Genomic DNA, 27655 nt, shown 5'->3' on the forward strand with positions numbered 1-27655 from the left:
TGATGTCCTTGGGTGGATTTTCAGTTTTGGGAATGAGCTCCATGATTCTCATGGTGGGCAGAAAGGGAAAATTCGCCCCATTGTCCATGGGTAGACCAATGAACATTCCAGACATGGATAATCATTAATGGGTTATGGTCAGCTGAATAAAAATTCTTGTACGAGAAAGTTTGCACAATGATATATATGTATATATATGTCTGTGCATGCTGTACAATAATTGTTTCAAGTCATTCTGCATTAAGGAAAACTGGCCAATTTCTGTAATCAGTGCCTAACGCACAACATTGGATTAATTTTTTTTATCAGGAGGGTTAAAACTTGGGTGGAATTCTCAGATCTTGTTCGCCTTGCCCCACTGTCAGTGAGAATGGAGAATTTGGCACTCAGCTAAAACTCTGCAGCAGCAGCTGAGAATCCTGGCCATGGGTGGGGCAGGGGGTTTCCAGCACTAATCTATCACTTTCTTTGTGATGACAAAGATCAAATTTTCATGACAGTGTTGCTTGGTAGGGTACATGCATTTCACTAATCAGCTCAATTAATAAGCAATAGGTAAATAGTTACATGTACACTTACAAATTAGTGACTTATGATCTGCATTAATATACATCAGCAATTGTTCTGCAGTACATGGTTTAAACATTAGAATTCCTTGCTTCTAGAGGTAGCTTATCTATTTCTCTAAGTTCCAACCATTTTTCCTTACTCACACTGCGATCTTCTTACAGCAAGTAAATATTTTGGCACAGAAATACTGTGTTCTGTTACAAATGGTCTTGCTTTGCACGAAAGACATTGTTCACAATTACTAACGCTGTGAGAGCTCTATCCCTGTAAAGGCACTTCCCAGTACAACCCAATAAGAAAGTAATTAAAACAAGCCCTTTATTTAGAAGCTCATTCTATCAATGATTAAAGCCATTGTCAAGATAGTCCACAAATGATACTGTCGGTATCATTGTCATTAACAGGCCAGTATATGAAATAGATAAATGAGCCCAATGTATTTCTGGTGATAGCATAGAAACTGAATTCAATGCCTGCTATGAATTGAAGTTTTATGCTGCTATTGAAAGAAGCCAAACATTAATTCATTTCAAGCACTCGGATCCATCCAAATGACACCATCTTTTTTGGGCTCAATTTGAGATATGTACCAATTTTAGGCATTGCTTCTTTTGTGTCTTATGCCTTTGTTGTATTTCTAATATTACAAGATGATTTCAAATCAAAACTCCCTTAAAATATATATTTCATTCTATATTTTGCAAATAACATGCTGTAAATTATTAAAATGGGATTTCACAGACTCGCTCGGAAATTCCCGATCGAGGTTCATGGGCATTTCGTTGTCTGCCCCTCACCTGCTCTGATTCAATGGCCGACAGGGCAGTAAAATTCGGCATTAATGTTCACTTTTTATAGGGAATTATGAAATGAAGGGACTGTTACCACACACTCCAGAAACCAGGGACTGCCAGTGAAGAGGCTCAAAGGAATTGAGTACGAGAGCAGTTGCCAAGCAACCAAAGGGCAGAATGGTGGCAGAGTGGTTAGCACTGCTGCCTCAGAGCGCCAGGGAACCAGGCCTCAGGTCACTGTCTGTGTGGAGTTTGCACATCCTCCCCATGTGTGCATGGGTTTCCTCCGGTTGTTCCCGGTTTTCTCCCCATACTCCAAAAGATGTGCAGGTTAGGTGGCTTGACCATGGTAAATTGTCCTTCAGTGTCAGGGAATTAGCAGGGTAAATATGTGAGGATACGGGAATAGGAAGCAGGTGGATTGTGCGTGGTGCAGAGTCGATGGGCTCCTATAGGGATTCTATGATTAGAAAGCACTTCTACTATTGGTCCAGGGGTTCAAGGCCAATGCCAGGACTTACTGGCCTGGAAGGAGCATTCATAATGTGGCTCCTTGGGCCGATTATCAACTTCAAAAACCTACCACTATCTCCTCAAAGGGAAAAAAAAAAGAGTGTGGGTGTGAAGATGTGCGACAAAAAAGAAAAAGACCTTCAAGAAAAAAAAATGTTTAGGTCAGAATCACAGTATATTCCCCCAAGAGACATAGGGAGGCCAAACAAATCCAGAATTCCCTGGATGAGGAAGGAAATTCAGATAAAGAAAAAATGTGCTATGTCACATAGAAAATAAAATTGAGAACAAATAGTAATGCTGAAGGTTCAGATGGGAGGTGAAAAACGAAACGAGAAGTGAAGTGAAAAGGGATGAGAAAAGACTGGCAGCTAAATTAAAGGGGGATCCCACAGCCTTCTTTCAGCATACAAACAATAAAAGGTCAAAGCAGGAGTAAGGCTTTGATTAGTGGCCTAAAAGGGAATGTACACATGGAGGCTGGGAAAATAGCAGCGTAATTAAATGAATACTTTTATCCGTCTCTATCAAGGGGGTAGGTGCTATCCACAGAATAGTGACAAGGGAGAAAACTGTCACTAGAAGGATTCAAAATTGCTAAGGAGTAAATGTTGGATGGACTGTTGGTAATTAAAGGGACCTGGACCAGAAACGTACATCCAAGGATATTGAAGGAGTAGAAATTGCAGGGGTGCTAGCCATAATCTTCCAGTCTTCTCTAGACTCAGGGGAAGGTGCCAGAAAAAAACCAGAATAAACCCAACAATTGCATACCAGTGAGTTTAACTTCAATAATGGGCAAGATTCTAGAAATAATGATGTGTGATAGAATGTGGATTTATTAGGAAGACTCAAAATGGGGAAATTGTGCTTAACTAACTTGCTGGAGGTTTTTGAAGAGGTAATAGAAATGGTCAATAAGGGTAATACTGTTGAAATGGTATATGTGAACTTTCAAAAGGCTTTTGATATAATGCCACACAGACTTGTGAGAAAGGTTATTGTTCATGGTGGATAAAAAAAAGGGACAGTAGCAACCTGGATACAAAATTGGATGCGTAATATGGTGGCACAGTAGGCAGCACTGCTGCCTCACAATGCCAAGGCCCCAGGTTCAATTCCAGCCTGGTGTCACTGTCTGTGTGGAGCTTGCACTTTCTCCCCATCTCTGCATGGGTTTCCTCTGGGTGTTCCAGTTTCCTCCCACAGTTCAAAGATGTGTGGGTTAGGTTGATTGGTCATGCTAAATTGACCCCAGTGTCAGGAGGATTAGCACAGTAAATGCATGGATGGGATTGTGGTCAGTACAGACTCAATGGGCCAAATGGCCTCCTTCTGTAACTGCAGGGGTTCTATGACCCTTGCTTTCCCTGATGTATATTAATGATCTAGATCGTGATGTGCAGGGGACAATTTCAAAGTCTATGATTGGCATGAAACTTGGAAGCTTTGTGAACAGCGAAGAGAACAGTGGAGATCTTCAAAAGGACACAGAATCTGATGATGTGAGCAGATAAGCGGAAGATGAAGTTCAATGGGAAGAAGAGTGAAGTTGTGCATTTTTGGTAGGAAGAACATGGATAGACACTACTAAATAAGGGACATAATACTTAAGAGAATGCAGGAGTGGAGAGACTTGAGTGTTATTGGTTAGATCATTAAATATGGCATGACAGGTAGAGAGAGCTGTTGATAAAGAATATAAATATTCTGGGCTTTAGGAATAGGGGTATAGAGTACAAGAGCAAAGAGGTTATGCTGAGCTGATATAAGACACCAACTAGACCTCAGCTGGAGTATTGTGTACAGTTCTGGGCATCACACTACAGGAAGGATGTGAATGCATTGGAGAGAGAGTGCAGAAAAGGTTTACAAGAATGGTTCCAGGAATGAGGAAGTTCAATTATGAGGATAGATTGGAGAGGGGGAGGAGAAGAGGAGACTTAATAAAGATGTCCAAATCCATGAGACGACTGGATGAGTAGATAGTGACAAACCATTCCTGCTCAGAAAAGGATGGAGAACAAATGGGCACAGGTTTGCAAAAGCAGCACTTTCACACAGTGAGTAGTAGGGGGTCTAGGTTCAATCATAGCATTCAAGAGGACATTGATGATTATTTGAATAGGAACAATGTGCACAGGTGCAGGGAAAAGGCCAGAGAATGGTATCAAGTCATAAATGTTCATCTGGACGGCTGGTGGAGACACAATTGGCTAAATTGTTCCCATCTGTGCTTTGACAATTCCATGAAGAGCGGCAACTCTTTGTGGAATAGACTACTTGCACTTTCCTTATGATACATTCATCCAACTGCTGATCCTCAGCAATACTGCTGCAGTGAACTGCTTCATTCCTGTACAATGACATCCGCAGAGATAGATTGACAATGGTTTTTTTACCTCTCCTTATTAGCTGACTGAAAGAAAGCACAGTTTTTGACTCTCTATGATATCCAGTGGACTGTCTGACCAAATACATTCCCAATTTAAAACACACAGTCTTAATGAGCTGAAGAGCGCATTGGTAGGAGATAGCTGATGAATCAGTATTCATTGAGACTGATAAATGTGAATATCAGCCTCATTTATGAACTGCTCTACATTACACAAATGATACTGTTTCAGTATGACAAATGGGGCAGTGTGTTTTTAGGTTTTAGTCATTAGTTGGCCAAATGCATATAAATTTAAAAAATAATTAATGAGATGTGAGCATCACTGGTTTGGCCAGCATTTATTGCCCGTCCCTAATTGCCTTTAAGGTGGTGGCACAATGCCTTCTTTAACCGGCACAGTACATGGGGTATGACCACAGGGAGGGAATTCCAGGATGTTGACCGAGTGAAGGAATGGTGGCATATTTCCAAGTCAGGATGGTGAGTGGCTTGATGGGGTTCTCATAGTTGATGGTGATCCCAGATACCTGCTGCTCTTTTTGCCCTTTGTTCAAAGGGATGTTATTGCAAGGGACACGCCGGGCAGGATTTCCTGGCCACGTTTGCCCCAAAACTGGAAAATCCTGCCCAAGATCAATGGACATTTGCATGATCTGCGCCTCTGCCCACTCCAATTCCTGTGGTGGAGGGGACAGGAAAGCTCCCCCTTCAGGATGTGATCTTACCAGCCATTCACACCCTGCTGTCACTGCAGGCGAGGATGGAGAATTTGGCACTCAGCCAAATCTCCATTCACTGCAGTGGAACTGGACATTCCCACCAGTGTGAAAGGCCAAAAAGTAAAATCATTCCTCTTCTATCACCCTGCCCTCCCTTACCCATCACATTCATTTAACCAGGAAGTGACAGAATTTTGATAAATTAATGACTTTCATATGAAACATGTGTGAACTGCCTCAAATGATTTGATTTTCCTCCTGACATGTTGTTTTATTTACCGCAGATTTCCGCAAAGCACCAGTGCCAGTAGCGAGATCCTTATTTATTCCTGCTCGCAGATAAATTCACTAGTGCTGGGGGCAGCACTCAATGGCCAGCATCTAATGGTAACACACTTAAAACATTATTCATGTTCACATCATAATTTGAAAAGAAATCTTATGGCATCAATCATGTTTGTCTTCGCGAATGCATTCTCTTTAACTTACGACCTCTCAAACGAATATCGGAAATGCTTCTTCTGAACTTAGCCTGATAGATCACAGAATCCACACAGTGCCATCTGGCCCATTTAGTTTGCACCAATTCTCTGACAGAGTGTCTTACCCAGACCCCTCCACCACTCTATCCCTATAATTCCACTTATTTACCATGGCTAATCACCCTAACCAATACATCTGGGGATTCTAAGGGGCAATTTAGCATGGCCAATACACCTAACCCGCACATCTTTTGAGTGTGGGAGGAAACCGGAGCACCTGGAGGAAACCCATGCAGACATGGGGAGTGTGTGCAAACTCCACAATGACAGTTATCCAGAATTGAACCCAGGTATCTGACATTGAGGCAGCAGTGTGAATCATTGTGCTTCTGTGCTGCCCTAATAAATTTCAATGATTAGGCATGAACCCGTGTTCCCTAAGCCTGAGCTTTTGAATTACTAATTTAGTGACATTACCACTATCTCCCCAAACATACCAAAGTAAGGCTTCCTTGACAACCAAGGTACTAATGAACGTGGTGAAGAGCATCTCAATCACCAAGATCTCAAAACTTGCACATCTACCCACAGGGGGAAAAATATACCTCCTCCCAGCACAGTACAGCAGAGGCAAAAGTTAAATCAAAATAAGAGTTGCTTTCAGAAAAATGTTTAAAAAAAAGGGAGATCCTACTGGTTTTAAGGCAGTACCTGGTGCTCTTTCTCTCCTCCCCTGCCTCTCCCAGTGGACACACCTGGTTAACATCTTTCTCTCCTCTTTACATCATGGGCAACAGTCCACCTCACTTTTTGGTTTCCTGTTTGCCCTGCCTTCTTCACCTTGTTCATCTCATCCTGTCATTCTCCTCAGCCCTTCTCTCTGATGATACCACTTCCCCCCGACTGTGTGTTCTCAACGCTGTTTACTCTCTTCATCTCATGGACAGGAGGTGTCAATCTCAGGAAATTTTCTTCTCCTAGTTGAGGCTGAACAGCACTGAGTGGGCAATCATTGCTACATTCACATACGCACCATGAGAAAGGAAAATATTGGATAGGTATAGGACAAGGGTTTTGACATTGCAGGTGTCATTAGTTTTTGCCATAAAATAAAGCTACTACTTCACGTGAGCTATATGAGAAATAGAACAATAGTTCAAAGTCAATACTGGGTTTGGCTATAATTTGAACTAATGAAAATTTTTTCCCTATTCTTCCTGATGTGTTCCAATTGAAATTAAGCCCATTGTAACTCAGTAACTCATATATATGGTATGAGTGGAATCACAAAATCCCTACAGTGCAGAAGGAGGCCGTTCGGCCCATCAGTCTGCACCGATCACAATCCCATCCAGGACCTATTCCCGTCTCACCACATATTTACCCTGCTAATGCTCCTGAAACTAGGAGCAATTTATCGTGGCCAATCAACCTAACCCTAACATCTTTGGAATGGAAGGGCACGTCTGTAGGGTGGTGAAAAAGGTATATGTGACACTTGCCTTTATCAATCGAGGCATAGATTATAAAAGCAAGGAAGTTATGTTGGAGTTGTATAGAACTTTGGTGAGGCCACAGCTGGAACACTGTGTGTAGTTCTGTCGCCACATTATAGGAAGGATGTGATTGCACTGGAGGGGGTACAGAGGAGATTCACCAGGATGCTGCCTGGGATGGAACATTTAAGTTATGAAGAGAGGTTAGGGAGACTTGGGTTGTTTCCTCTGAAGCAGAGAAGACTGAGGATTGACCTGATCAAGATGTGCAAGATTATGAGGGACATGTACAAAGTGGAAAAGGATCAACTGTTCCTCTTATTTGAAGGGTCAGTCACGAGGGGACATAAGTTCAAGGTGAGGGGCAAGAGGTTCGGAAAGGGAAGGAGGGGTGATGTGAGGAAAACCTTTTTAGCCAGAGGGTGGTGATAGTCTGGAATGTGCTGCCTGGGAGGATAACAGAGGCCTCAAGGATGCAACACATCTTTTAAAAATACCTGGATGAACACTTGGCACATTATAACATTCAGGGCCATGGGCCAAGTGCTGATAAATGGGATTAGGTTAGGCATTTCTCACAAGTGGGAGAAGACTTGACTTGCCATAAGGCCTCTTCTGTGCTGTATCATTCTATGAGCAGTTATTAAACTGATGATCTAAATTATGATAAGCCAAACAATTATTTGCATAACAAACAAATGGACTAATGTCTTCCAAAATGACAATAAGATAGGTGAATTTTAATCTGCATCTAACTTGTATGATTCCTGGTGCTCGCTTTGGAAATTGGGGTGGAGGGGTGGACAGAGACTTTTCTTATTCCACAATATCATTCCTCACTTTGAGCAAAAATTTCGCAATAAAATTGACAAAGACTTGAAACCTCAAATAAAAACGAAATGAAGAGGATGTCCATTCGATGGGAAATGGAGGAAGGTGAATAATCGAGTTCTCTGCAACAATATTATTCTGCACATGAGTTCATCCAGTGTCTGAGGAAAGATGTCCATAGACGAGTACCACCACAAAAATAACAGAGGAATTTTCAAACTAGGTTAAATATTTTTACAATGTATAGAATAACATTTCAGGCCCAAATCTTTTTAGCTTTTGATTGATCCATTCAGATTGTCAAGCCTGTCATCTACTTCAACAAAAAAAAAAGAGAGATTCTTAAAAACACACAACTGACACCTCCCAGACTTCTGTCTGAAGCTAAATATCAAAGTGCGTGCAAAATAAATTCTACCAGATATTGGACATGCTGATAAGTATTTATCATGACAGATCAAGAACTCAGCCTGTGAAAAATCAATTAAAAACTCTCAATTGCATTTCAGCTAATTATGCAAACTAAAGCCCCAATTCCACAGGTATAATTGCAGATAATAGGAGTGAAAGCAATTGAAATTCCACTCCATTGGGAAGAAAATAATCCCACAGACAAAGCAATCTGCTGATAGATTAGTACATAGTGTAGTAAATAGCATGAATGAGGAATGCTTTGCTCCATGCGCTCCAGAAAGGGGATGATACAGTAATTGGAACACAAGGCAAAATCATCCAAAAAAAAGTTTCATCATAAAAATCTGAAAATGAAAGTGTTCTACACTGTTCTTTTGGGCGAGTTTGGCAGTGCAATCTTCCTGACTCAGTCAGTTTTCAGGACAGCTAGGAGATTTATGGCCATGGGGAGTTGTGGGGTGGGGGAGGGGGGGGCAAAGTCCACACATGCCACGAAGCCAGGTGCAGAACACTCAAAATGCCATTGGACAAGGTACCCCAATCCTCCACTTCCTCCCACCTCCCACTGTCTCCCCCATGGACACCTGACATCCACCTACCCCCATCAGCATTGCTAAACTTAACACAGGTCCCAGGCAACAGGACCCTCCTGATGAGACCCCTACAATGTCCACTGTCACAATCTCTCCTTGCATAGACCCCTATTTGCATACCCTCCCCTGCCAATCACCCTACCTCTCAGAGCTCCCCTCCATATAAGCCACCACCACCCCTCTGCCCCTGTCATTGTCTATACCTTCTTCCTCTCAGCACACTTATGGTGCCCAACTGGGCACTGCCAGGGTGCCAGGTGGGCCATGCCACTGACCACCCAAGGGCTTCAATGGCCTCTGATCCCTTGGCACAGCCATGCACCTGGTCTCCAGTGGTGGAGATCAGTAGTGAAGATCAGTAGTGATTATCAGGAGGCTAGAAGATGCCGTGTGGGAGTAAGGCAAATGCTTTTTACTCTCATTAATTGGATTCAAGCCCAGAAAGAACATGATGCTGATCTCACCAACAAAACAGCTAGGAGGACAGCAAACAGATTGGCCATTTTATACTCACCTGCAATCTTCCTGGCCTGCCAAGCTGATCATACTTATACTTTATACTTGTATAAATGTATTAAAAATGGTAGTAGATCCTGTACTTTTACAGTATGACACATCATACATTGTTGTAAGGAAGTCTAACCTATGTTTAATAATTTTAGTTTGGTTATATTCCATTGCTAGGAAAACAAAGGTAGTTTCAGGGAACATGCGTGTCGGTAAACATTAGAAATAAGGTATTGCTTTAACTGGGGTGAATTTAAGGAAGGGTAAAACCTACAGTTAGACTCATGCTGGACAAAGGTGCTTGTATGCTTGATGGTTGCTCCAGCTCCAACTGTGCTTCTATTGTGCTGAGAGGGGGTTATGGCATGCAGACTATATAGAAGATGGCAGAAGTAGCAACAGTGGGCCTTGCATAGCAAGATGGCTTTTGACTTTTAATTTTTAGCTGATTTTTATTTTGGCAGTTAAACATCTCTCAACTCTGCCAGGAGAAATTGGGCAGGTCAAGGGAACTGCCAAGAGGCAGATTTCCCAAGTGGACCAGATACAGTCAAGATAACCAGGAAATTGGGATCAAAAGAATGTTTCAAGAAGGCTAAAGTTACGAGAACAGCGACCAGTGTATTGTACAGCAGAGTTTGAGGGAAAAGCAAAGGGTTGTGAGTGAAAAAGACAATAACCAATAGGAAAGATTTAAAATGGACCTGAGGGGCAACTTTCTGGATTGATAAGACACCCCAGTATCTTATCTGTGTGCTTAAAGGGACTGTGTGTTAATGAGACTATTTTAGTTTAAAATGGACTTTGTAATCTGTGTTAGATTTTAAAATCTGTCTGTATTTGTTGAGATAAGGGGGAGTAAAGGAGTATAGTATAATCTCACTTTTTATGTTTAAGAAATGTGTTAATTTTTGTTGTTAAAACTAATTAGCAGTCCTGTAACCCTGTTCCTCTATCATTTCTAAGATGTTAAAATTATGGTATTTTGAGCAAGGGTTCCATTCTTGGACGTTGTTGTCCAGTTTGCAATACCAACTGGGATCATAACACAATTATCAAGAAATCAGTTAACTCAATCTGGTATGAAACATTTAATGCAAGTGTCCCTCTTGTGATACATTCCTACTTGACAAGTGATGTATGCCATGTTTTGCCTTGGGCCAAAGCAAGTTTTACCAAGAACAAGAATCACTGTTACATTTTATAGCTTGGTTAGAAGATTCATGTGAAATCTTGTAATTTAATTGTGAATGACAAAGGCTGCGGAAATGCTGTCGAGATAGGGCTATGAAAAGGGATTTGATATTTATGGTGTATTCCTCTCAAAAGTCTGTTGTGTGAAGTAAAAGAGCTAAAATTTGAGACGTAAAGCTATATATCTTAATTTAAATTCAGAATTTAAATTCATAATTAGATTCTTAATTGCTCTTATTCTTGATTTATTGTGACATGGTGGCACAGTGGTTAGCACTACTGCCTCACAGCGCTAGGGACCCAGATTCAATTCCCAGCTTGGGTCACTGTGTAGAGTTTGCACATTCTTCCCGTGTCTGTGTGGGTTTCCTCCGGGTGCTCCAATTTCCTCCCACAGTCCAAAGATATGCAGGTTAGGTGGACTGGCCATGCTAAATTCTCCCTCAGTGTATCCAAACAGGCACCAGAGTTTGGTAACTAGGAGATTTTCACAGTATCTTCATTACAGTGTGAATGTAAGCCTACTTGTGACTAAATCAATAAAGAGCCTTAACAAGAAATAATCACATTACTTCAAGTATACAACAAATTGTGCATTACTATGCTTTTTATCAGTAATAATGTTTTTGTAGATAGACTTTTTTTTTTGCAAACATGGTAATATATTAATAGGACATGTCATTTTGCAATGTGTCCATTGCTCCCTTAACTTTAGCACACCAATCATCATTATGTATTGATTTTGTACACACTGTAATAATTTGTGATTATTATTTTAAGCTTGGATGCCTCTTGTATCTGAAGTTTTTAAATAACTTGGTTCAGGAAACAACAGCCACTAAAAAGTTACACATCAGTGTTTAAACTTTCCAGAATACCCAAGGAGTATCAATTAGAGCTTTTGGCATATGAACTCTAATAAAAAAATCATTTGGAAGTGACACCACACATCATTTTATCACAAATAAGCAGATACCTAAATTACTTTGTGGTGCCTTGTTATCTCAGTGGAAAAGCTACAAACTTCATAAAATAACAGGGGAAAAGCTATAATGGGGAGGATGTTCCCACAAGTGACCGACATCTCAGGAAACCAGTTAGGAGTTAATGCAAAGTGGCATCAGTGAGATGACCATCATCCTAGAGAGCAATCAGACATAGACCATGCACCATTTAACCAATCACGGACTAATTTTGAGCTGTTTGAACTAATTTAAACTAAAGGATACTACTGACTACGCAGAGAGATATTTGCTAGCAAGGGTTAATAAGGAACAACATTCAGTCGCTAGATGCGTAACACCTTTTAGAATACTCTAACTTATTCTGACAACTTGAGTATTACAACTGAGATTAGTGTGAACCCCAGATCTTAAACAGCAGTCAAAGATCAGGCAATTGTAATATTGTGAGGGAAGTAGACTCTCGGGATGGAAGGACTGATGTATGAGGAGAGATTGACTAGGTTAGGGTCATTTTCACTGGAGTTTAGATGAATTGGGAGGGATCTCAGAGACTTATGAAATTCTAGCAGGATTAGACAGGGTAGTGGCAGGAAGGATGTTTCAGGTGGTGGGGGTGTCTAGAACCAGGAGTCACCATCTGAAGGTACAAGGTAAACATTCAGGACGGAGATGAGGAGATATTTCTTGGTCCAAAAAGTGGAGAGCCTGTGGAATTCATTACCACAGAAAGTAGTTGATGCCAAAACATTGAATGAATTCAAGAGGCAGCTGGACATAGCACTTGGGGCGAACGGGATCAAAGGTTATGGGGAGAAAGCAGGATTAGGCTATTGAGTTGGACGATCAGCCATGACCGTGAAGAGTGGCAGAGTTGGCTCGAAGTGCTGAATGGTCTCCTCCTGCCCTTATCTTCTATGTTTTTATGTTATGGGCAGGATCTTATGGCCGTGCTTGTCCTGAAAGCATAATATCCCACCTGAGGCAAATGGACCTTTCCATGGTCTGCCTCTCACCCGGTCCGCTTCCCATGGCAGGTGGGGCAGTAAAATTCCAGCCAACATGACAAATCATTAAGAAATAGCTGACCTTGTATATTCATATTACAGAGGAACGTGAAATCTTATATACCACAAAGCAATGCAAGACTTTGCACACATAACTGGAAAACAGCTGACTTGTACACAAGATGGGAATGTATATGTATTACACCAGAAGTTCTTTATCACTGACAAATCGAAGGGTGACAAACCCTGTTTGTTTTATTGAAAAATAACATCTGAGATTCTATTGCATTATGAACAATTCTTAAGATGATAATATCCTCCATGATATATTTCAAAAGCAAATGTAAAAGATGTCTATCTCTTAGTACCAAGAGATGATAAGTACCTGTGAGAGACAGGAGACATTTAAAATTGCACTGTTATGAATTTGATTTGTTTCATCCTTAACACATTGTGGTTTCAATGAGAGTCATTCTGCCAAAGACGTTATAAAAGCCTCAATTGAACAAGATTAAAGTTTGATCTGGTCAGTGAAACATATTTCAGTTCTTCAGAACAACGCTATCAATTTGTCACCATTTAAACTTTTTTCTTATAGTGAACATATTTGGAATGGTCAGATGGTCTTTTCTAGGATAGCAAAGTCAAGTACTAGGAGACATAGGTTTAAGGTGCGTGGGGAAAGATTTAGCAAGGCAAGTTGTTTTTTTTTAAACACAGTGGATGATGAATGCATGGTATCCAGCTGGCGTACTATAACGCTCATCATCTCTATAAGATACTAAATGCTATACTGTTAAACTATTATGTTCAGGTTTAAACAAATCTTCAGATTTCTCTGTAAATAAGATTATACGCAGAAACAGGACAGTGCAAGAAGAGAATGGTAGCACAATATCTAAAGCAATGAAAATCAGTCCACCAAGAGGTATTTGATTATTTTCCTTGCAGATTTCTGCATTCCACGAGACTTTTGGTGAAAGATTTTTTTGTAAACTTTCCATTGCAATGTTCTAAATAAATGTCACAATTTTGGGATTGACTTCAGCAGGCAAAGACTTATATTCTATCCCTTGGCTGACAAAGGTAAGAAATGCGAGGTTATGCAGAAAATTTATAAAGCACTATTTCAACTACAACTGGAGTTTGCATGCAGTTCTGATCAGCAAGCTATAGGAAAGAGGGAGAGAGAAAGAGAGAGAGATACAGAGGAGATTCTTGAGAATGTTGCTTGGATTAGAGAACTTTAATTTAATGGAAAAGCTTGGATAGCCTAGGGTTGTTTGCTTTGGTATACAGGAAGTCTTCTTGAAATGTATAAGATTATGTGGCACCTACAGAGAGGGGAAGATCCAATCCCCCTTCAGTGAGTGTTCTACAACCAGGTAAGCTGTAGATGGTTTCGCAAGGATTCAAGGGGAAATCTTTTCATCCAGAAGAGTGGAAATTATCTAGAACTTACTGCATGAAAAGATGGTAGAGGGAGAAACATTTTAAAAGTATGCAAATATGCACTTGAAATGGCATAACCTGCAAAGCTCTGAGCTAAAAGCAGGTGAGGTAGCGTGGCCCCTTTAAGGGGCGATCTCTTGTGGGCCACTAGGGTCAGAGCCGATGGGATGTGAACACGTGAACCTGGGCCAACCGGGAGTGAGAGCAAGCTGTCCTGTGTCTGGAGGATTTCAGACTTGTATTAGCTGTGCTGTTGAACTCTGTGCTTATAGCTCTTCTTTTTAATAAACCCTTTAGTTAATTGTTTGTCACATTGAGTCACCTCGCGTTATTACAGCTGGCAAGTGGGAGCAGGCTAAAGAGTCACTTGTTGGCCAGTAGAGACACAATCGACAGAACGTGATAATCGTAGACTCACAGTAACTTAGAGCAGAACGAGACCAGAATTCAACTTTGCAATTAAACGAAACTAATGTTAGATTTCGATGATATTGCATTTTTAAGTCAAAATTGAAACACGAATTCTCAGCAACCAGCCACACCAGCCTTTAAAATAATAGCACCTTGTTCCCCTCTCTGTGGGGGACTTGCACACATTTCAAAGATAACTTGAATTAGAGTTACATGTTTGATTAGAACGGTGGCACAATGGTTAGCACTGCTGCCTCAAAGTGCCAGGAACCGAGGTTCAATTCCCGGCTTGGGTCACTGTCTGCATGGAATCTGCACATTTTCTTCGTGTCTGAGTGGGTTCCCTCCGGGTGTTCTGGTTCCTCCCCTTAGTCCAAAAGACATGCTGGTTAGAAGCATTGGCCATGGTAAATTCTTCCTCAGAATACCAGAACAGATGACTAGGGAACTTTCACAGTAACTTCATTGCAGTGTTATTGTAAGTCTACTTGTGCCACTAATAGATAAAACAAAACTTATTTAGAGTAGATGAATAGGCGCTCGATGGCTGGCATGGACATGATGGGACAAGGGGTTTCTTAGATGCATTGAGTATTTCAGCATAAGGAGTGGCAACAATGCAAAGGACGCATTGCATTGTTAGATAGATCTTGGGCTTATATATTGACCAATCCAGTAGGGCTAAGGGACACTTTTAAAGATACAAGTTGCAAAAGCACACTATACAATCATTGGGCAGAATTTTCCAGACCATCCCGATGGCAGGATCTTCTGGTCCCAGGGAAGGAGACTGCCTGCAGCAGGTTCCCTGGAGATGGGACAAGCAAATCATGTAAACACCATAGACATCAAGAGGACTGCAGATCTCACCAGCAGCCAATGCAATGGGCTCTCACCCAGATGCTGTGGGAAGGACCGAAAATCCCGTTTATTAATGGGTTGATTCTCAAGTCACAAAACAGAAGAAGAAGTTGTAAACATGTAATTTTTTGGCATTTAATCTGAGTTTACCTTCATATAAAAATCAAGCTATCTGGAAAACAAAATGATTTAACATTTTCACAAATTATTGTATGGTCCTATGAATCTAATTGATAGAAATAGCATAGATGAGTGTAAGGGGAAAGCGAGATAGGTACGAGAGAAAAATGCATAGAATGATGTGTTGCTAGAGTTAAAGGAATCAAGCGGTCAGAGGAATGGCACGGTGGCACAGTGGTTAGCACTGCTGCCTCACAGTGCCAAGGATCTGGATTCAATTCCTGCCTCATGTCAATGCCTGTGTGGAGTTTGCACATTCTCCCCATGTCTGTGTGGGTTTGCTCCAGATGCTCTGGTTTCCTCCCACAGTCCAAAAATGGTGCGGGTAAGGTTGATGGGCCATGCTAAATTGACCCTGGTGTCAGGGGGATTAACAGGGTAAGTATGTAGGGTTACGGGAATAGGACTTGGGTGGGATTGTGGTCGGTGCGGACTCGATGCGCCATATGGCCTCCTTCTGCTAAGTAGTGATTCTGTGTTGTATGGAAAGAGATTTTGTGTAAAGCATAAATGCTAAAAGAGACACACTGGGCTGAATGGTCTATCCCTGCACTGTAAATTCTACATAATTAGTTAAGGGATTGAGAGTGGTGCAAGCTTTAAGGATTTCTCTGGTGAATTTTGTGGAAAAAAAATGCAAAGTTAAGATTTTTATTGAACTGACTAGTGCGAAATGCAGCAGTGGAGGTGTGCTCCCTCTTTCTGCTTCCATTCCAGCAATTGTAAACAGAGGAAACAGAAGCTGTCAGATAACTCAGCCAAAGAGTGTCCCCATTTACCGCATCTTTACTTTTGATCGGTAAAGATAGAGGGTTAGGAGCACTGAGATCATTTTTATCTTCAGCGTGCTTGGGGCAGTAAGCTGACAGAACAGATCTGCTGGTTTAAATCCGGGTAAATTTGCACCAGTGAGTTTGAGCATGCTTTGCTCCTAACTTGTAATCTTACTGAAGAAGCTTCTGTGCTGGTAACTGTAACAGCATTAGCAAATCTAAATGCTTAGTCAATTGCTGCCATGACAAAACCTCAAAGTGCCAATAGCTTGCTGCTTGTGGCCATTAAATCCTGTCCCACATTCACTGAGGTGGAAAAAAAAATAAATCAATTATTGTTTGAAAATGAAACTATTTAAAATAGCTCCAACCCTTAACTGCAGAACTCAACGATTTCTAATAGTGTTCAAATTGAGATTCAGGCAAAATCTTCACGTCGATGCATATAATTAAAATCCTGAGATGAATATTAGATGCAAGTGCACTCCTTGATAACTAAGAGGAGAAGACTCAACATCGAAAATCAGGCTTTTAGTTTAGCAATTCTGTTAATATGTAATGTCTATCAAACGCCACCAACTGAAGTTTGTAACAGTCATGATGTTATGCCCCAAATTAATGCTCTAGTGTAAGGCTGCCTGGAGCAGAAGACGAGATAACCTCAGAAATAATTACACAATACCAAACTTAGATCTGATTCAGGAACCATCTTAAGTTTAAGGCTGCTAGCAGACTTATGCCGTCTTCCAACTAACCAATGGGAGACATGTCAGAAAACCCTTGGGTGTGAATATTCCCTCGCCTTAGAATTACTGAACACTCCGAAAACTCAAATGTGTGACATCCTGGCATGAATGATTAAAGGCACCCCTTCCTGGAGCCTACAGCTCTGGCCCCAGCAAACCTTAAAAAGGGTGAGCGTCATTAATTTTAATAATTCAGAAGGCAGCAATCCTTTGCCTGTCACGAAAGAGTAACACGCGCTGAAGTTTTCCATTGAATGGGGCTGATGGTGTTAGACAAGGACAAGGATGGGCACTGTGTGGGGTTTTTTTTGCAGCGCAGGTCAATCCCACAGGAGATGAGCAGTGTTTTTCATTAAAGATTACAGCTCTATTCAAAAAAAACTGTTCCATTTCCAGAAATTGTTGGAGCCTCATTAAAATGGTGCCTCTTTGTCAATTGACCAGACAATTGTAAATGCCACTGGCAAAAAATATTTCTAGAATTGATGGAAATCGCTATGTGTTATATTTTCCTTTTCAGCACAGGAGTTCCAGCCAGACAGGAGTGAACAGCAAGCAAAAAAAAACAAACTTCTTGTCTCCTTCACCCTCTTTCCTCTATGTTTAAGTAAAATCCATCATCTACAACTCTCTTCTGACACATCTTTATAGTAACTCAGTCTTGTGCAGTCAGAGACCCGAGGGGTGGGATTTTACAGCCTCGCTCTGGCGAGACTGGAAATTACTGCCCAAGGTCAATGAGATTTCCATTGTCGGACCAGCACCAATTCTGTCGTGGACAAGGTGGTAGTGTTCTGGCCTTTGGGTCTATTGACGGCTACAAGTCAGCAAAATAATATACAGAAGTACCAAATAAAACGCATTTCCAAATGCTTACAGTGTGAAAACAGACACTGGTTTTACTCAGCATTTGCAAGGGTTACATCTGCTTACTTCTTAACTGTTTCTCAAGGTAGGATTACTCCCTATTCTACTCTCCTCACTTGGAAATGTTCTTCCATTCTCAGCTGCCCATAGGTAAGGAATGACTTGCATTTCTTTTTGTTCACTACAATTACAATGATTTCCTTTACAATTACCGATGGTCTATGAAATGAGGATATGTATTGTTTATCTTGGTGCTATCCTTTTTTTTTGACCAGTTACCAGTAAGGAATCTCTTTCTTCATTTTATTTACTTGTGTCATAAGTAGGCTGATATTAGCACTGCAATGAAGTTGTCGTGAAAATCCCTGAGTCGTCACACTCCGGCATCTGTTCGGGTACACTGAGGGGGAATTTAGCATAGCCAATGCACCTAGCCAGTGAGACTTTTGGACTGTTGGAGGAAATTAGAGCACCCAGAGGAAACCCATGATGACATGGGGAGAATGTGCAGAGTCTACACAGACAGTAACCTAAGCCAGGAATCGAATCTGAGTCCCTGGCATTGAGGCAGCAGTGCTAACCGCATGCCACCTCCTTCATTTGGATTGAATGGGCAAACATCGTGGGGTCTGATATAGAAGTGAAGTGATAGTAAAAGCAGACTCAGTGACAGAATTTATGCTGTCGGAAATGGAAATGCTAATTACTTTTCATGTGAGAAAAAATACCTTATTTACATAATTTACCCTGCTTGGGATTTCTCCCATTTACAGACTAGCCTCAGCCAAAAAAATCAAATTATGAACTGCTTCCCAACTCCTTCATTATTATTCTGCATGCAGCCGAAGAAATGCTATACAACCTACAGGGCACAAGTCTAGAGTGTAATGGGGTACCCTCCAATTACTCGGATGAGTGCAAGAAGCAGGATAAAGCTGTTTGCTGGATTGACATTTCATCCACTGGTTTAAACATCTGCCCCTTCCACCTCCAGTCTACCACATCAGCAATGTGTACAATGCAGAATCTATATGAACAGAACAGAGAAACACTAAGGGGTAAAATAACATTAAGGGAGGTTTTATTTTGACCCCCAAACTATAGTGATGTTGCAAATGACACACAACAGGAAATTAGAGATGTATGTAATAAAGGAACATCTGTAATTGTGGGTGACTTATAACTAGAAGCAGGAGCAGGCCATTCAACCCTTCAAACCTGTTCTGCCATTTATTTTGATCATTGAATTCAATGTCCCGAACCTTGTTCCCCCCTCCTCCCTTCAGCTTGATCCCTTCAGCTCCTAGAATTATACCTAATTTCTTCTTGAAATCAGACATTTTGGCCTCAACTAGTCTGTGGTAGTGAATTTCACACATTCATTACCCACTGGGTGAAGAAATCTTTCCTCACCTCAGTTCATAAAGGTTTACCCTTTATCAAACAATGACCCCCTACTTCTGGGCTCCCCCACCATTGGGAACATTCCTTCTGAATCTACCCTGTTAGAATTTTATAAATTATGAGATTCCCTTCTCACTCTTCTAAAACCCAATGAATATAATCCTAACTGACTTAGTTTCTCCTCATCCTGCCATCTCAGAAATCAGCCTGATAAACCTTTACTGTACTCCCTCTATAACAAGGATATCCTTCCTCAGATAAGGACACCAAAATTGCACACAATACTCCAGCTGTGGCCTCACCAATGACCTATACAATTGTAGCAAAACATCCTTAACCTTATGCAGGTAAACATACCATTTGCCTTCTTTATTGCCTGTTGTACCTGAGCACTTATTTTCAGCAACTGACACATGAGGACTCCAAGGTCTCATTGAGTATCCAACTCTCTCAATTTACACCCATTCAAGTAAAAGGCAGTCTTCCTAGTATTGCTACCAAAGTGGATAACCTCACATTTATCCACATTGTACTGTATTGGCCATGCACATGCCCACACACTCGGCCTGTCCAAATCACACTGAAGCATCTCTGCATCCTCCTCTTGTTATCACATGCAAATTTGGAAATAGTACATTCACTTCCCTCTTCCAAATCATCAATACATGTGAACAGTTAGGGTTATGGCACAGATCCCCGCAGAACCCCACTAGTCACTGACTGCCACTCAGGAAAAAAAAAACTCATTTATGCTAACTCTGTTTCCTATCTGCAACCAGCTTCCTATCCATCTCAAGACGACATTACATGCAATCCCATGGGTTTTAACTTTACATAGCAGTCTGTTATGCAAGACCCTAGCGAAAGCTTTCCGAAAGTTTAAATAAACTACATCCACTGGTTCTCCTCGGTCAACTCTACTAGTTACGTCCTCAAAAGAATTCCAATGGATTTGTCAAGGACGATTTGTCTTTTGTAAATCCATGCTGACTTTTTGTCTGATTATCCCACTGCCTTCCAAATGCCAAGTTATGAAACCCTTGTTAATGGACTCTAGCAACTTTCCCAGTATTGATGCGAGTCTCTACTGTTTCCTGTATTCTCTCTACCTCCCTTTTTGAAAAACAGTCTTATATTAACCTTTAATCTGCATATAGATTTGGCAAATCAAATTAGTCACAATAGCATAGAGGATTCCCGGTATGAAACTATGATGGTATGAGGCATGAGTTGGCTATGAGGATTGGGAAATGTTACTTAAAGGGATGACCATGGATAAGGAATGGCAAATACTCAAGAGTGCACGGGTGAACAGCAACAATTATTTATTCCTGTCTGGCCCAAAAGTAAAATGGGAGAATTGGCCAAACCATAACGTACAAGGGAAATTAGAGATAGTATTAGATCCAAGGAAGAGGCATACAAATTGGCCAGAAAAAACAACAGATCTGAGTATTGGGAGCAGTTTAGAATTCAAAGGAGGACAAAGGGATTGATTAAGAAGCAGAGAACAGAGTAAAAGAGTAAGATTGTGGGGAGCATAAATACTGGCTGTAAAAATTTCTTTAGGTACAAGAGGAGAAAAAAAAGGTGAAGACAAATGTAGGTCTCTTGCAGTCAGAAACAGGGAAATTTATAAATGGAGAACAAAGAAATGGCTGATCAAATGAATAAATATTTTGTGTCTTTCTTTGTGAAGGCAGAACCAATCAGAAATGTAGGGGATTTATTGAGGGGGAGAACTGAAGGAAATTATTCGTAGAGAAATGGTGTTGGTGAAATTGATGGAATTGAGGGGCAATACATCCCAAGAGCCTGATAATCTACATCCCAGAGTAGTTAAGAAAGTGATCTGAGAAATAATGGATGCACTGGTGGTCATCTTCAGACATTCGATAGACTCTGAAATAGTTCCTTTAGATTGGAGAGTAATGAATGGGTCTGTCTGTTCTTGCACTCCCTTTAAAATTGTACCATAGAGTAACTTGTTTATATTTCCCTTTGCTCGCTGATAATTAGCATCATATATAATTAATTAGAAAGTAACTATTGCAATTAACTTCAATGTCTGTTAATAAATATGTTCCATGGTTTGATTATTCATTGGTGTCTGGACTTAATCTGCTTAGTCTATGAATGTTTTATTTCCCAATGGATCTTCAGAAGGTTCATTACTTAACCTCACTGTTGGCCAACAGAGACACTGCAGGCTTTATAAGCTTGAAAACTGTTGAGCTGGAGTAGCAAACCTTGGCAAGGTATCACCATTTGGACATAGCACTCAATCTCTGCAGTAATACAGTATTTGGCTCTTTAAAAAGTTGTTGTACATTTTACTTTGTGTCTCCAGTATTTGGGGTAAACCAGGACGGGCTAGATCTCACTGGCAACTCGGCATCATGGACAATTCCAGATGTTTTGAGGTGTAACCTCTATTTGCTTCCCTCGCCTGCCTTATAGCCAACCTTCACCCATGGCTCAGCATGCAGTCCTTCTGCTTTTGAATCAGAAGTTTGGAGAGTCAAAGCCCAGCCTCAAGACAGGGATATTGAAAATTGAGGCCGGCACTCCATTTTGCACTTAGGCAGTGTTGGAAGGGTGTTAACTGAGGCCCCATTTGCCCACCGAGGTTGATATCAGAACGTGCGTGGCAGCATTTTAAAGAAGAACAAAGGGTTTATCCTTATTAGTGTCAGAAGTGGGCTTATAATGAAGTTACTGTGTCGCCACACTCCAACGCCTTCTTGGGCATACTGAGGGAGAATTTAGCATGGCCAATGCACCTAGCCAGTAGGTCTTTCAGACTGTAGAAGGAAACCGGAGCACCCGGAGGAAACCCATGCAGACACGGGGATAATGTGTAGACTCCACATAGTCAGCGACCAGAGTCAGGAATTGAACCCGGGTCCCTGAAACTGAGGCAGCAGTGCTAATGAGGCAGGGAGAAAGACACACAACTGAGGCTGAAATTGAACCCAGACCCCAGGTGCTGAGAGGCAGCGGTGCAAACCACTGTACGACCCCTGGTGTTCTGGGGAATACTTATCCCTCAATCAACATCACCAAATGTTATAGATATATTTTAGTTATGTAGCTAATGCAAAGTCCCTAAACCAAGCAGTTTCTTCTAGACCTATGTTGAGCGCAGATAGGCCTCTGCTGAGTCCATGGGTTTGACACTTCTACAAATGCATAGTTTACTCTCTCCCACTGCTATAGAAGTGTCACATTACTTATTGTGGGATCTTGCTGTGTGCATGTTGTCCGTCATGCTGCCTCCATTATAACACTAGAAAAATTATTTCATTGGCTGTAATATGCTTCAGACATTGAGAGGGGTAATAGATAAATATAGGTCTTCTTCCACTGATTCTGGGGGACAGATCTGCTTCTTTTTCAGACACCATAACCTGACTGTTTCGCCCGTTGATACATGCACTCGGTGGGCTCGAAGTGGGTGCGAAAAGCGCCTCTAGTTGCAATTGGCCTTGGAATACAAGACACACTGACTGGCCATTTAGCAGGCAGTTGGCATGAAACCAGTGCTGGGAAAGGCTGAACACAGCCAGGAAGGGTAGATGCTGAGAAAAGGAAGGGTGCGGGCTGGAGCTTTGAACGTGCCCCTTCCAGGGGACAGTCATTGCTGAGCTCTCTCAGGGAGATACAGAACCCTGAAAAATCAATTGCGATGGGAGAACAAATGCAAAAAAAAGTGTCCAGGCAACACATTCAAATACAAACTTCAGTCCCCAGATAACTTCTTCAAAATGTTATTCCAGCCCTGAGATTTCATCCCACCCTGGATTGAGGTTGAAGCTAAAATGTAAAACCCATCTGTCCAATCGGGACTACTGCCAACTGCAAAAGTTGACAGGCCACGTATAATTACATTCAGTCGACCCTTTAATGGGCTAACTTGCCTGCTGGGTTATGGTGAGCACACTTCTGATTCTTGTATTCTACAGGGCTGAAATATTGCTCAAGTGCATGATGACATTGGGACGTGCATCCCAACATCTTCTCCAAGCTTCTCAGCTGGGCATGCGGCCGCCTGAACAGCTCAAGATTCTGGCTTATGTTTATACTTAGTGCGTGAAAATTTGATTTAAGACATGTCAAGAACTGCTCATCAATTGCTGATCCTTTTTCTCTTTCCAGCAGGACCCTGCTTTCAGGGCTACTAATCGAAAGTGGGAAACTTGGCCAGGTTAAACTGGAAGGCAGTTTTCAACTCCAATCTGACTATTTTAAGTGGGACGCCCCAACATGGAATGCTCCCACCACTGAAGAAAATCTGTCTGGTTCATCTTCACAAGCATTGAAACTCCCATTTGCTTACCTCAAATACTCAGCAATAACTCATATCCCTGACCCTTCATTAAAATTGGATTATTGAAACTTATCATCTTTATTGTACCGCAATCCCTTAAGACGAGAAGGGTTTTCCTGTAGAATAGTAACCAGCACTGCACACAATTCTCCAGATGGGGTTCAATCAGTTCCTTACACAGTAACATCATCGCCCCTTCTCATTTGTATTCTATTCTTCTACTAATGCAGTCGGTAGCTATTTTTTTAACCTTTCCCTCTCAGCATCCAGGCAATGCCACAACAGTTGTCAAATTCATTTCCTGATCTATCCAGGACTGTTCCATTCAACAGATACATCCCATATTTGGTCCCTTGCTTTCGGGACTAATTATTTTACATAATTCACCCAGTGACCCAGCTGGGAACTGGATGTCAGCCTCAAAACGCAAGTACGCAAATGATTTGAAAACTGAATTGCAAGTCTGCCTCAAGATAAGAAAATATTGTCTGAGACCACAATGCAATTATGAATTTCATTCTTATCATGGATTAAAAATATTTCTATTCAAACAACATTAAAGTTAGCTGGACGGTTCTGAAGCTCAGAACCAAGGGAAAAAAAATGTAGGGGAAGTGGCAGTACCCAGTGTATTAGACTTCATTGGGTTTCTGTGGTTGTCTCATGTTGTTGATTTTATAAAACAACACATCTTGGAAGGTGTATATCTTCTGTTTGTGGGCTTGTGTACTGCTACTTTTTTTAGGTTAAATTTAATATAGGTGACAGGGGTCATGCTGGAGAGCTGGTGAGACTCCCATGTCACCTCAAAGCCCACTGCAGTATGCGCCAATCAGACACTTAATGGGCCTTCCCCAGGATCAAAGATCCAGGAGCGGAATTCCCGCTTACTGAGAACAGAGGCCATCATCTGGTCATTGCTCATCAGCGCCACCAGGGAAGTGTTAGGCTTTGTTGGTAATGCATGCCCAGGATTGGTGAGGGACCTGGGCAACAAATGAGTGTTGGTGGAAGGGATGTTGCAGAGAGGAGGGTGGGTCAGCAGCGAGATGGCTCTAAGTAGGAAACCTGTCCTTTGAAAACCCAGAAACGTACTCAAGAGGGTTGGTTTTCTACATTTCCCACATAGCAAGTCCCTAACCTGTTGCTGGCTGAGTAGCAGCAGCAGTGGGATGAGACTCTCAAATGGTCATTAATTGCCCTCTTGAAGTCTTTGATTGGTAGCAGGGTAGGAAAGCTGTCCACAAGCATTCCCGCCATGAACTTTAATAGGACAAAAGCAGAAAGGCAGCGAGGTCCCTACCTACCATCATCCTACCTGATTAATTGCACCCTACCCCTTCGAATCCCCAAACTTGCCCCAGAAAAGGGCATTAGATTCTGGTATTTGCATTATTTAGTCTGAAGGTGGGGGAGGGAGTTGGAAGTTATGCTGGAAGGAATAGTTGGAGCTTTGGCATAGGGAAAGTCACAGGCCTTGGGGAGGGGGGGGAGAAGGTTATGGAAACATTGGTGGTGATGATCGGTTAGATTGGCTGTCTAATCATGCTGAGTTAGTGGGGCAGCTACATTGAACGACAGAACTCCTAGAGTACAGAAGTGTCTCTAAGGGCATCCCACATCCCCTTCTTATCCCCTCAACACATCATATCCACCATGGCTAATCTCCCTAACCTATACATCTCTGGACACCAAAGGGCCATTTAGCATGGTCAATCCACCTGTCTTGCACATCTTTGGAGTGTGGAAGGAAACCGTAGCATATAGGAGAAGGTGCAAACTACACACAGACAGTCACTGGAGGTTGGAATTGAACCTGGATCCTTGGCGCTGTAAGGCAGTAGTGCTTACCATTGTACAACCATGCCGCCTCCAACAGATAAGTAGAAGGGCTCACCTTGTGATTCGAACAGTCATCATTTCTCTACAGCCATTGAATTTCCCATATTTCAGGAAACAGGATAGGCCAGAGTTAAATTTAAAATGAGGCATAAATACAACGCATTCAGCCTCAAGGTACTGCTCAACTTTCTCAACCTGCCTACTGAGACTCACTGCTGGCTTCACCCTCATTCTGCCTTCCTTAAAACTGGAAGTTTGGGGTTGGGATTAACACTTTGACCTCCTACCTGACAAAAAAAATACTGTCTCCTTTGTCAAGAGCATTGTGGATTAAAATACCCCTCTCGAGTCTTTTTCTTTATTAAATACTATCAAAACTGTTTCAACGAAATAAATTGGATCAAATGCAAATCATCTGTATCTCTTTATAGGCCTCTCTTTTCCAAAATATTAATATCACAAAGCTCCAGTTCATGACCATGGTCTAATCTCAGTCATGCTTGCGATGTACCAAAGATGTGCAAAATTGCCCCTTAGTGTCAGGGGGGTTATTAGGTTAAGGTTATGGGGATAGGTCCTGGCTGGGATTGTTGCCAGTACAGGCTCAATGGGCCAAATGGCCTCTTTCATGCACTGTCGAGATACTGTATGTATCACTGTATGATACCACACCAATATTGCTATAAACATGGGGCCTACAACATTGTGATATTGTTCACAATGTTCTGCGAGTTCTCCATAAAAACAATTAAGAATCCAACAAAAGCTTTTTCTTCATTTCATCCTTCTGCGATTGATGTCATTAATCTGATTTCCATTTGGTGTGTTTTATTTAGTTATATATGCTTAACTAGTTTAATTTGTTCCAGAGTGTATCCTCCCAACATACACAAAATCTATTCTTACTATTCATTCAATGTTGATTAATTGCTGTAATTACTCAGGGTCTGTTATTCCCATTGAGCCTATACAACATGCACCAATCTACAACTTGCCTCCTAGAAGACTGTAACATTACAAGTGAGCCTCTCTGTAATCGGCTCCAGTCTAAACGTCATGTGTAGAACGTGCTAGAAAACTTGATGTACGCACAGATCCCACAGGAGATATCCCAGCCCTGTGAACCTAACCTTTAAAAGTGGCTGCCCACAGATCAGATTTCCATTCTCAGGGTGGGCTGGATTAGAAGTAGGGCCTGTCACCCATGGAACAAGTGCAGAGTCTGCCAGATATGGTTGCTCTGTCATTTTGTTGAATTAAATTTGAAATTTAAAACAAAAAAACACAGCAACCCATCACCTCCCCAACCCCACCCCCCCACCACCCAAGCATTACCCCCACTTCATTCTTGCACACCTGTGCTGCCTCATGCTCTCCACGCATCATGATCCTTCAATCTATCCCTCATGTTCTTTATAGCCCCTACACCAACTGAATACTAAATCATGCCAATGTGTGTCCCCACAGACCATCCTTTGCCATCACTTCCTTTGTACCAATCATTTGACAGTTCATTGACAGCCTTGACAGATCTTTGGCAGTTTTGACAGCTTTAGCTTATAAAATTTTAACGCACAACTACGTTTTAACAACCTCAAAGCATATCTCACTGATCTCAAAGTGGGTCTTACTTCTCTTAGAGGCAGCGTAGGGCCACATCCAAAGAGGTATATTAATTCTCTAAAGGGATACCCATGTTGTCAAATTAATCCACCAAGAGCTGATCATTCTTGGTCTAAACTGTACATGCTACGCTTCACACACCTAACCTACCAAGTTCCTACTTCAGTGAAGACAGCTGATGAGTTAAGCCTCGAGCTAACTCCATAAATGGCGCATGCATGAACCCTTGGCCTGACTCTGGTCCTGCACCAAGAAAATAGGAAGTATTGGGTTTCCGGACTCCTCCACAATTTTAATCGCAGTGAATAGGCTCTCTGTCTGAATCATAAATCCCTACAGTGAGAAGGAGGCCATTTTGCCCATCTACTCTGCATCGACCACAATCCCAACAGGCCCTATTCCCGTAACCCCACACTTTACTGTACTAATTCCCCCCCGACCCGATCCCCACTAGGGTCAATTTAGGATGGCCAATCAACCTAACCCGCACATCTTTGGATTGTGGGAAGAAACTGGAGCACCCAGAGGAAACCCACGCAGACATGGGGAGAATGTACAAACCCCACGCAGCCAGTGACCCAAGGACGGAATTGAACCCAGGTCCTCGGCGCTGTGAGGCAGCGGTGCTAACCACTGTGTCAATGTGCAGCCCCATCTGGGCCCCAGTAATGGTCTTCTCAACTCGG

General features: G+C 41.8%; 1 protein-coding gene across 1 annotated transcript in view; it reads right to left on the bottom strand.

Moving 5' to 3' along the window:
- Window positions 1–27655, bottom strand: part of LOC145358010 (glutamate receptor ionotropic, kainate 3-like) — a 475535-nt gene that overhangs the window by 332464 nt on the left and 115416 nt on the right. The window lies entirely within an intron of this gene.

This window comes from Carcharhinus amblyrhynchos, chromosome 24, assembly GCF_965287045.1.
Source record: "Carcharhinus amblyrhynchos chromosome 24, sCarAmb.v2.hapA, whole genome shotgun sequence".
Classification (NCBI taxonomy): Eukaryota; Metazoa; Chordata; class Chondrichthyes; order Carcharhiniformes; family Carcharhinidae; genus Carcharhinus; species Carcharhinus amblyrhynchos.